Raw genomic sequence first — 11,152 nt, 5'->3', positions numbered from 1 at the left:
TAAAAACTTAGGTTGATATGCTGTCATACTGGTGTTTGTATTCAGTGATCTTTAAAAAAACTTTACTGTAGCACAGGCTCATATTGGCAGGACTTCTGAGTAGGTGTTGGGTCATCTAGAAATTCCTCTGTTTACCAGTTGGATATCGTTTCTTTTATGTGCCTGATTTACAACTTGGTTAAACTGGCTTGATCAGTGGTTGGTGGACAACGGCAATCTTGGACAGGAACTGTTGTATTCTGAACACAATTACAGTACGGAAGCATTCGCATCTGCTTTGGCACCCCATCCTGAACAATTAAAGACATAACACTGTTTGTACATGTGCAGCAGGGTGCATACATCAAGTTAGGGCCAAATGACTGCATGGAAGTTTGAGGGCTTATCTTACACTCCAACTTTTAATTTCCAGAAGTCCTTTAATATAGCCTGAAAGATTGCATAGCTTTTTAGAACAAAAAACTTCTATTTAATAAACTCTGCCTTGCAACTTGGATTACTTTTAAATGCCTGTCTCATAGCAAAACGTCCAATAGATGTATATTTTGTGCACATCTGATAAGCTACATCCCCTAGGTGTAATTGGAAGATGACCGAAGCTCATGTGAATCTTCACCTCACCCACCTCCCTTTGCGTCTTTTCCACTCCTTTTGGATATCTGTATGGTCAATTTTTGATGCTTCTCTCTGGCCTCCTAGGCCTATTAAACAAGCCACAGCCATGTGCACTGTTTTAAAGTGGTGTCCCTAATGGCTTCCAAAACAGCTTTTGTCACATGACCACCTTACCACGCCTTCAAAAGGCAGCTCCCTGGCACTGAAGAATATCAGATAGAACTCCTATAGCAAGGAAGGTGACCTTGTTATTGTTTTATCACTTGGGGCATGGAAAAGTATTGCAATATGTATTTTCTGTACAAAAATGTTGCATAATCGGCCTGTGACAAGACTGGCAGATGCAACTACAGCGATCATTTTATAAAAACCGAACACTTCTTTGTTTCATATAATTGTTCTGTCTCTGATAGTAGGTTAGGCTGGGCTTATTCACAGATATTCAATTCTGCACCAGGAGACCAAATTAGGGGCATATGTACAAGCCCGTATCGCCAAGGGAACGTCACTTTTTGTAACGTTTCCGAGGCGATAGGGGCTTCACCTTATTTACAAGGCAGCGGTAAGCCACTTAAAGTGGCTTAACGCTGCCTTGTAAATAACGTCCCGTTTCAAGCTATGCTTAGCGTGATAGGGGTGGGTATTGTGGTGGGAATTCATTTTGATGCTGCCCCCTATTTACAAGGGCAGCGTAATCCGGAGGCAGTGGCAAAATTAAGACCAGTGAAAACCTTATCTTAAGTTGGCGAAACGAGAAGAAATGCTGTATTCCTCCTCATTTTTGCTTATCCCATATGTGCTGCCTTGCGCAGCACACATGGAAAAAGCAAAATGCCCTCTATTGTTTATGTACAGAAAGGTCCCCCTTCCTGCACATAAACAATCTTTAAAAATAATAAGACATTTTGTAACTTCCATTTGTAACTAAAAGACTGCGCCATTCCCTAGGCGCTCCGTCTGCCCCTCGGGGCAGCAGTTGGCTGTCATCCCCCGCCTATGTCCTGATGAAGACCTACACTGACTAACTACTAGTGCAGACCCTGGGTTGAAACGTCACCAATATCCCTTGGGCCAGTCCTAAGGTTCTACAGAAAGACTTATTCATTTAATTCGCAGATTCATTAATTTCTAAAACCTACTTCTGGCCACCAATCTTCCTGTTCATATTTTTAATCACCTTGTACATATTGTGCACTATTATTGTATCACTGAGCACTAGATGTCACCTTTGTCACATATAGCAACATATTTCACTTTGTGTTGACAGCCTCATGGTCTTCATGTGTGGTACTTTGATTCAAAGTAAATGTTTTGTTGAATAACCGGTTGATTTTTCGGCTACTGAAGGAATATATGATACCCAACAGAACCATTGTTTTCTATATATACGATTGCCCAGGTGCTGAGGGATACTGGATTACCCCATTGCTACTAAACTCCTATCCTGAATACAGCATGTCTCGAAGAAACAGTGCAAGCGCTGCCTCGGTGAGAATGTGCTTTTTAATGAGCACACCAGTGCAGGGTTCATCCGTATCTTGTCCACGGGTCCACAGACCAACTAAATAGAGTTTGGCACTGAAGCTGGAATTCAAAGAACAAGTTTATTAATCACTCATGAGTGGGACAACGTCCATACAACACCCTCTAGTGTTCCAGGAGGTAGTACATTGAATACACAGACCATGGTGCTTATGTACAGACTTTGTTGCAGAGTAAGCATGTAGATACAAATAGAAGGTACAGGCCTACACAGAAGTAGTTACAGCCAGAAATGGGCAGAAGAGTAATCACTTATTCAGCACAGTGGGAGGGGGAACAGAACTGTTCACAGCAGCACAAAATATCTGACAGTTACATCTTTAACTAGGTGCATTTTAGCAGCTACAGGCCTTTTCTCAGCACATACATTGCTTTGGCTCAGTACAGAAGGAGTTAACTAAAGTTGATGACACACGCAGAATAGAAAGGCAAGCAACAGTGAAAACGGAAGAATTATATAGCTAACAAAATGGATGCCACAAACAAGATGGCTTCGGCTTATGCTAACAAAAATTATTTTCGATTTCCACAAGACTTAAAAAGCAAGCATGGTGTCAAGGTATATTCTCACTAATCGCATACTTTATTTGAGGCCATACTGGCTACCTGCAATCTTTCTACAAATGGTGGAAACATAAACCCCACCAGGCCATACTGGTTGCATTGCCACTTTCTTAATGCCACTTAGCTTAACATATTTGAGTCTGCTTGGAAAGAGGAATGTCAATCTAATCCAAATTGATTAAAGGAAATTTTCAGAATGAGCCTGGGATTATCCGTAAATCTTATGTTAGTGTGTCGCCTATTTCTCATTACAAATAGAGTGTGAATATTGCCTTCAGCACCAACACTTATATGCAGGAATATATTCTGAGTTCCCTCTAACATGCCTTTTTTCACCCATACTCTGGATTCAATGGTGCCAACAAGCTATACACAGGACAACTGGAAGAGAGATCCTACAAACTGATTGTGAGCAAGTATCCCCCCCCGCCCTTCCGAGGTCCAAATCGAAAGATGGACTGGAATGATCTTCTAGGAGCTGGTCATATTGCTTTACCTGATGAGGTTGCAAGGAGTGCATGTAAAATAAGGCATGTGGTACCAAACCTGTACAGGATGCTCTGAGCCCCACAAGCTTCTGGGGGGAAACAGGATATTAAAGTCTTGCCTGTCAAAAAGTGACTTTGCCTGGTCGGTGGTACCGACTCTCAAAAAGATGGAAACATTTTACCACGCTGCTGTCCAGAATTACCTCTGTGAACTGAAACTTTTGGAAGAATACCAAAATGATTTGGGACAGTTAACAGACACATGTTTGAAAAGGATTATGTGTAGGGTTAGACTTTACACCTGGTTTGGATGTTTCTCAAACGAGAATGTCACGTCGGTATAGGTATTAGCTGGCATTTGCACTCACAGGAATGCTACCACCAAGGATTGGACCTTTGTAAAGGCCTGAGGCGGCAGAACTGCGACCAAATGGCATGTCCTGTAGTGGTAGAGTTGGTTTCCCATCATAAAGAAGAGGAATTCCATGTTTCCTTCAGGACACGCAGAGAAAAAAGTATGTGCCCTGAAGTTCCACTGAGTATATCTAGTTCTTCTTCGGAAAAGTCTCAAATATCCGAGCGTCAGTATTTTTCAGGTGGAGGAATTTTTTTCGATCGTAAAAATTTAAGAAATTCCCCCCACCCCCTACAAAAGGAGTTGTGGAAATAAGCCTCCCTGCTTTCTGGGGATGAGACATACTCAGTTGTTTCTAAAAGGGTACATTTCCGTCTCCTGTTTGAGTTTTTAAGATGCCTCTGGGCAGGGAAGACCTAGAAGGTGGTGATTGGGCAATTAGAGCATATCCCTGCTGTTTAACACTGGGAGTAGCTATGGTTTTGAGATTTTGTAATGGCAGTGGAACAGAAGCATCACCCCCTCCCAATGGTATGGAATAGGCCTACTGAGATGGTGATGCAGGCAGCTGATTTATTAGGCAGTGACCGAGGTTTAGAAAGTGTTCTTCATTTCCCTTCTGGAGCATCTTCACTTTGCCAGTCTGCCTCCTTACTGAGGAAGAGGAAGCTGTAACTGGGGACTTGGGTCAAAGGGACACCTTATCCTCAAAAGACTAGATGCCTGCATGAGCCTGAAACAAGGCCTGTCTAGTATAACTTGGATATATGTTACAATCTTCTATTATTGTCATCTTGTACTTCTGGAGGATTTAGTTCACTGTGAGATCAATCAAGTTCTTTAAGTCGATGACTTTTTCCTTGGCCTCTAACTTCACGACTGGTGACTTGAGCAATGACGCATGCTACATGGCCAGATGGGATGCCATGATCCTGACGGCTTTGTCAATGAGGTCCCTTGACTGAAGTTTCTGCTTTCTTCCTGAGACTGAGCATGAACAAGTACTCCTCCTGGGTATTATCAGGGAGCAAGGAGGAATTGTGTTTGTCGTTGTGCAGATCATAGCTGGTTATGATAGTATTTATTAGTCTTGCTGCAGCGAGACAGCACCAAACTCTTACATCTTCCCACAAGTCTCCAGAGACTTGGCCTCTGTTTGGATGGAAAAGTCCTTTGCATGGTAATGGGCGAGCACTCCTTCCCTAAGTTCCCAATTGTACTGTTGTCTGGATCCCGAATGCTGATTTTTGTTGTAATAGGCAAACACGGATCATGAATGTGCACCATGATTAAGGCCTGTCCCACAGATTGCAGTCTTGTTGGACCAAGAGGGGCTTCCAAAAGGCAACCCTCATATTAGTGGAAACCTACAGCCTTCAGGAGTTAGGCATCACAAAACAATGGGGTAACCCAAAATGAATCCGAAGGACCTGGGCAACTTATGATACAGACAAACAATGGTCCGATCGTAAAAAGCATCAAGAGGCATAGGTGAACTGAATATATCAAAATATCTCCTACCACTATATGGAAAAGAAGAACAAGCATTAGAAATGCAATAGGTCTCTGATTTTTTTGAGTTAGAGCTAATGGAATTGTAAATGGCACTGTGTTTTAGCCATGTGTTATGGAGTGTATACATGTGGTGTGTAGTGGAAAATGTGTGTTGGATTGGAATAGTAGGAATGGTGGCATGCTGCGCTTTAGATGAATATGTTTAAAAGTAAAGGGCACCATATTGCGATTGCTACAATAGTTAATTGTGGATGTGTTAACAATTGATGTGTGCACTGATGGGTGGTGGTGTGTGTGCGCCTATAGAAATTGTGCGCTGGTGGTGTGTGTGCTTGTTAAAAGCGTGCACAGATGGCTGGTGGTGTGTGCGCTTGGTGAAAGGGTGCACTGACAGCTGGTGGCGAGTGCGCTTAGTGAAAGCATGCACTGACGGCTGGTGTGTGTGACTGGTGAAAGTGTGCACTGATGGCTGGTGGTGTGTGGCAATACTGCCTGTGGGGTGTTGACGTGCAAGAGGAATGTGCCTGGCAGAACTCCTTGATTAAAAACATTTACCGAAACATTTCATTCAAAACATTTATCTGAAGACACTAAACGACGGAGGGACGCTTATGAGTGTACATAAAACAAAATCCTTTGCATGTTACACTAAGCAGTCAAATTCATCCTTTCCTGAATACAACTACATAACAAGTCTACATTTCAGCTTCTCACCCTTGTACAAACTACTGGTTATAGGTCCGCAAATTGAGTCATGTTAGTTTGCTTCTTTGTATGTGTAGAGCTTTTCTGTATGATGCCCTAAAGTCGCCGAAAATTCCTACATCAGCAGTGGTGAAGGTTTTGGGGAGGGGCGTCCGTTGGTGCAGCAGGTGCAGTGCACCGGGACCCAGAGTGGCCCACTGAACCGTGATAATTGCTGCATTTTATTAGATGGAGAGGAAGTCTGCGTACTGGGGCACATACCACACCAGCCACAGCAACTACTGTACTGGTGTCTAGAAGTACAAAGCGGCAAATACGAGAACTGGATGGGAGAGCGGGTGGGAGTACAGAGCCTTGGGATGAGGACTCTCCCCGGCCCTCTCACCCACACGGAGACCGAGTGGGAGAAGCAGCCGCCCTCTCCTGTGCTCTGATTCCGGCACTTCTGATTAACTTGAAGCTCACTTACCAGCCCTGGCAGCGCACGCCCAGCCGCAGAGCAGGAACCACAGCCCCAGCAGCATGAGGAGAGGAGAGGGGAGGGGGGGGGGGGGGGGGGGGGGCGACGCAGGCTCCGAACAGCAGCAGTGCCACCCGGGCTGTACTCGGTCGGAGCGGGCTGTCCAAGGCCTCTGTAGGGGTCCGGATCCCTTCCATCCTGCCTCAGTAGCAGTGAGTTGACAATTGCTGGGAGTGTAGCGAGAACACGGACCAGGAAGTGTTCGAAGCTATTCAAAGAATGGTACCTTCACCTCGGCTCGGCTCCTCCCTGCCGGCTCATTCGGGACGACTTTCGAGGATACTTGTGGACTGTGGCACCAGCAAAAGAAACAGACTCCAGATGCAAAGACTTTTAGATGCTTACTATTTTTGCCATGGGGATGGGTTAAGATAAATATTGTGGTTGGCATAATGGAGTGGGTTCTGCTTCTGCTGCTTAGTGACAGGCCCTGCTTCAGACGTTTGCTTTCAGGGGTGTGTCCAGTTTATGGTCAAGTGCAGATGTTTTCAAGAGCTGGTTTGAATCTTGGACTGTTGAGGGGTGGGGCGGCGAATCATGGCATGTCTGTGCGTAGAACATAGTCGACAAACATCACTTATTTGTCAAGTTGAATGGCTTATTATGATGAATAAGGGGTATTGGCAGCACCGACCTGTAGCGTGGGAGAGCTGTGCCCACGCCGCTGACCTTCAGAGTGGCACAGGGTCTGCCTCATTCGACACAGCTGAAGGGCTTTATGTGAGATAGCAAAACTGATGAGTCTTTCTAAGGGATGCGTCTCGTGTGTGCCTCATCGTCCTCGCTCCTGACTGGAATTCCAGGCTGCAGAAGGCGTCCTATCGCCTATCAGCCTTGCACAAAGCAAGCTGCCTCTGCTTGTCCAAGGAGCTCGCACCGAGAACTCCGTTTCCTCTCTTCCTGGAAACCCAGTCTGGCTGACAGACGTTAATCATCTGGGCTTAGAGTATATCCATTTGTTTCTCTTCCTTGAGTGACTTTACTACTTGTACATTTGCAATTTTTCTTGTATTACGAGACCAAAAAAAAAACGCAATAAAAAAACACCATTCTCACTCTTACAACAACATGACCTAGGACCTACTGAGACCTATGGGTATATACAGATAAGACACGCATTAATGGCAGCCATCGAGCCGGGGACAAAGGTCCCCGAATCATCACCATTAGAGGACTGATTTTATGCAAACGGGGGCTACATCACTCAGTTATCGAAAGCTGCTGAACAAACTACCCGATCCACTAACTAAACTACGAGACAAATGGGAGGAGGAGTTAGGGGACATGGACGAAACAGACTGGAATGCCGCATTGGCATCCCCACAGGAGGCAGGCGTGTCGGCCCACTTCCGATTGATACAATTTAAAATACTGCACAGAGTGTACTACACCAGAACTACCCTATACAGAATACATAGGACTGATCATCCAAAGTGTTTGAGAGGCTGTGGAGAAGAAGGGACACTGCTACACACACTCTGCGGTTGCCCGATTAGTGAATACTGGAAACACATTATGAGGACCATTTCTCAAACGCTAGAAGTGTCGCTCACACCGGACCAGAGGGTCTGTTTGCTGAATATATGGGGAAAGACTGATCTAACACGACAGGGGCAGCAGTGGGTAGTAATAGGAACAATGGCGGCCAAGCGTGATATAGCTCAGAAATGGGGGGCAGCGGACGCACCGGCGTCAGCACAATGGTGCAAACACATGGATAGGTTGATGGTGACCGAGCGAGCGGTTTATAAGATAAGAGCCAACCCTCGCAAATGGAACAGGATATGGTTACCTTGGAATAAATATAGGGGTGACCTGTGTGAGCCTTTACCGGAAGAGGAAGATGACAGCACTGATGGAGGATGAGTAGGGGGATTGATACATACCCACTGACTGAATAGTGGGAGGGGCATGAGAAGGGGGGGATATTTTAAGAAGCTCACAAGATAGGAATAGAATGGTAAATCGAGAAAACCCACTGATCTGAGCGATTGACCATATATAGATATCTTGTTATAGTAATTATTATTCCTAATGAGTCTGTGGTTATGTTTGGAAAAAATAAAAAGTAAGACAATTGATTTCTTTATCTATTGATGGAATGTCTCGAACACAATATCCTTGAATGCTGCCGGACCGGAAGGTTGTCGGCTAAATAGCGGTGTATTATAAACACCATGACAATGGCGTGGAAACTGATATCTGAACACACGAATGATGTATTGTGTATTTGACAACTGCCAATAAAGTCTTACAACCACAAAAAAAAATAGATGAATATGCTAGATTACATCTTTGTAAATGGAGAAGGTAACAGATAATATTTTGGAAGCATCTAGGGATCAATTTGATTATTAGTGCAGTAAGTGGCAAATCTCTTCGATTTTGCAGCATAGCAAGCTCTAGTAGTAGGTCTTCTGGCTTCTTTAATGATATTCATACAGTCTGGTGGCAGGTTAAGGTAACCAAACTCCAAGACTTCAGGAGCCAGATTCAGTCAACTTGGATCTGGATGTCTGATGTCTCCATGGTTCTGCATTGGCATGGATGGTATCAGACACAGTCTAGTGTGGAACTAGAGAGTTCTAGTAGTGTGGTGAACCATGGGTGGCATGACCATGTGGGAGCTACCAGGATCAATTTGAGAAATTGTCTCAGCTTGCGTACTACTAGTGGTATTAGCAGGATTGGTGGAAAAGCGTACGCAAATCTGCCTGACCAGTTCAACCATATGGACAGCAGGTGTGGAAACCTGGCAGCGAAGATTGGGCATTTTGCGTTTGTGTGTGGCAAACAGATCTATGTCTGGATGACCCAACTGTCTGTTGTGTCGGTCGACTTAACAGATCTGCTATCAGATTGTGAACTCCTGGATGGTGTTCTGCAAGCAGATATATCTTTTGTGGAATGGCCCATCTCCAAATGTTCTGTGCGAGCTGGGACAGTTGCAAGGAATGTGTCATTGTTTTTGTATAGAATACATGGCTGTCATTGTCCTTCCGGAAGACAGCTTTGTTCTGTACATGTACTTGAAAAGATTTTAGTGATAGGAAGATTGCTAGCAGCTCTAGGTGACTGATGTGAAGCACCTTTTGTTGAGCGGTCCATTTTCCCCAGAGTTGTATGATGGAGCAGATGGGCTCCCCATCCTGTGAGGGATGCGTCTTGTCAGTACTATCTGTGGCACAGGTTCGAGGAACGGCCACCCTCTGGACAAGTTTTTGGTGTTCCACCACTGCAGAGCGATGTGTGTGGCTGTCCACCAACACCAGGTCTGTAAGTTGTCCGTGAGCCTGATTCCATTGATGTGCTAGACATTCCTGCAATGGGCGCATTTGCAGTCTTGCATATCGTGCAATAAAAATGCAAGATGCCATCATGCTTATCAGTTGCATGAACACTCTGGCTAGGAGTGTGTGTTGGTTTTGAAACGTTGTGTCCCGGCTGGACTGGGATAAGCCAGAGCTGTGGAGGTGTTTATTGTAGCCCCTAAGTATTGATGTACATGAGAGGGCTGGAGATGCAACTTTTAGTGGATTGTAAACCCCATGTTGTGCAGTGTTTGAGATGTATATTGGACACACCAACTGAATGACTTGGCTTTTATGAGCCAATCAACTAAGTATCCGAAGATGTGGATATGTTGTCTTCTGAGATGTGCTGCTACTACTGCTGCTAGGCTCTTTGTTAACACTTGTGGTGCAGTTGTGACCCCGAATGGAAGGACTTTGAACTGATAGTGCTGTCCTTCTAGTACAAATCTGAGATACTTCCTATGAGGACGTATGGGAATTTGGAAGTAGGCATCCTTGAGATCTAGTGTGGGTAGGAAATCGATTTGTTGCAACAATGGGAGCACTTGTTGTAAAGTGATCATGTGAAAATGATCTGAGAGTATATACAGATTGAGAGGCCTTAGGTCTAGAATTGGTCTTAATGTTCCGTCCTTTTGAGTATTAGGAAATTGTGAGTAAACCTTGTTCCTTGATGTTGCAACAGAACTAGCTTGATTGCATCTTTTTGCCACAATGAGAGAACCTCTTGTTGGAGCAGCATTAGATGTTCTGTGGACATTGGACGCTGTCTGGGTGGTATATGTGGAGGGGTAGCTGTAAGCTCTGGGCAGTAATCATACTGGATAATTTGTCTTACCCACTTGTCTGTTGTAATGGAATTCCAGACAGGTGGGAACTGCGTTAGTCTGCCCCCTACAGGAGTGGAATGCTGTTGGGGGAGCAGAAGGAAGTCACTGTTTTGTGTTGGAAGAGGTTCGATTATTATTTCCTCGACCTCTTCCCTTGGTGTGGTTGCCTCTGTAGCCTCCTTTAACCCCTTCGATGCTCATGACGAGCTCAGCTCGTCACGAGGCACAGTGGAGCTGTGCTTATGACGAGCTGAGCTCGTCATGAATCATGGACTATTGGAGCTTCCAGCACAGGAGGGGAAAACCCTTAGCAGCCAAGGTGTTAAAGTATCCTCTATTGGAGGATGTTTGTGTATTGGCTTTAAATGAAGCTGAATGGTCTGCTCCAGCTTGTTTGGAGCCTCCTCTGTAGAAGGAGCAACAAAAAGAGCTGTGTGCTGGAGTGGACTGCAGAGCTCCCGTAGACTTCACTGGGTCAGTGTCTTTCTTCATATTTTTTTCAAGTGCTGTGTACCTCTGGAACAAACAATTGTTGGTTGATTTAAGACCCCAAGCTGACAAGCTTTAGGAGACGCACCTGCAAACCAACGAAGCCTGTGACAGTTGTTTGGCAGCCTTCTCTGGCACCCCAGAACTTCTCAACTGATGAGGGATACTATCCCGAAACACGAGCCAGGTCTAGAGACACTGGTAATATCAAGTAC

Source organism: Lissotriton vulgaris, chromosome 10, assembly GCF_964263255.1.
Source record: "Lissotriton vulgaris chromosome 10, aLisVul1.2, whole genome shotgun sequence".
Classification (NCBI taxonomy): Eukaryota; Metazoa; Chordata; class Amphibia; order Caudata; family Salamandridae; genus Lissotriton; species Lissotriton vulgaris.
This window is presented reverse-complemented; position numbering follows the sequence as displayed.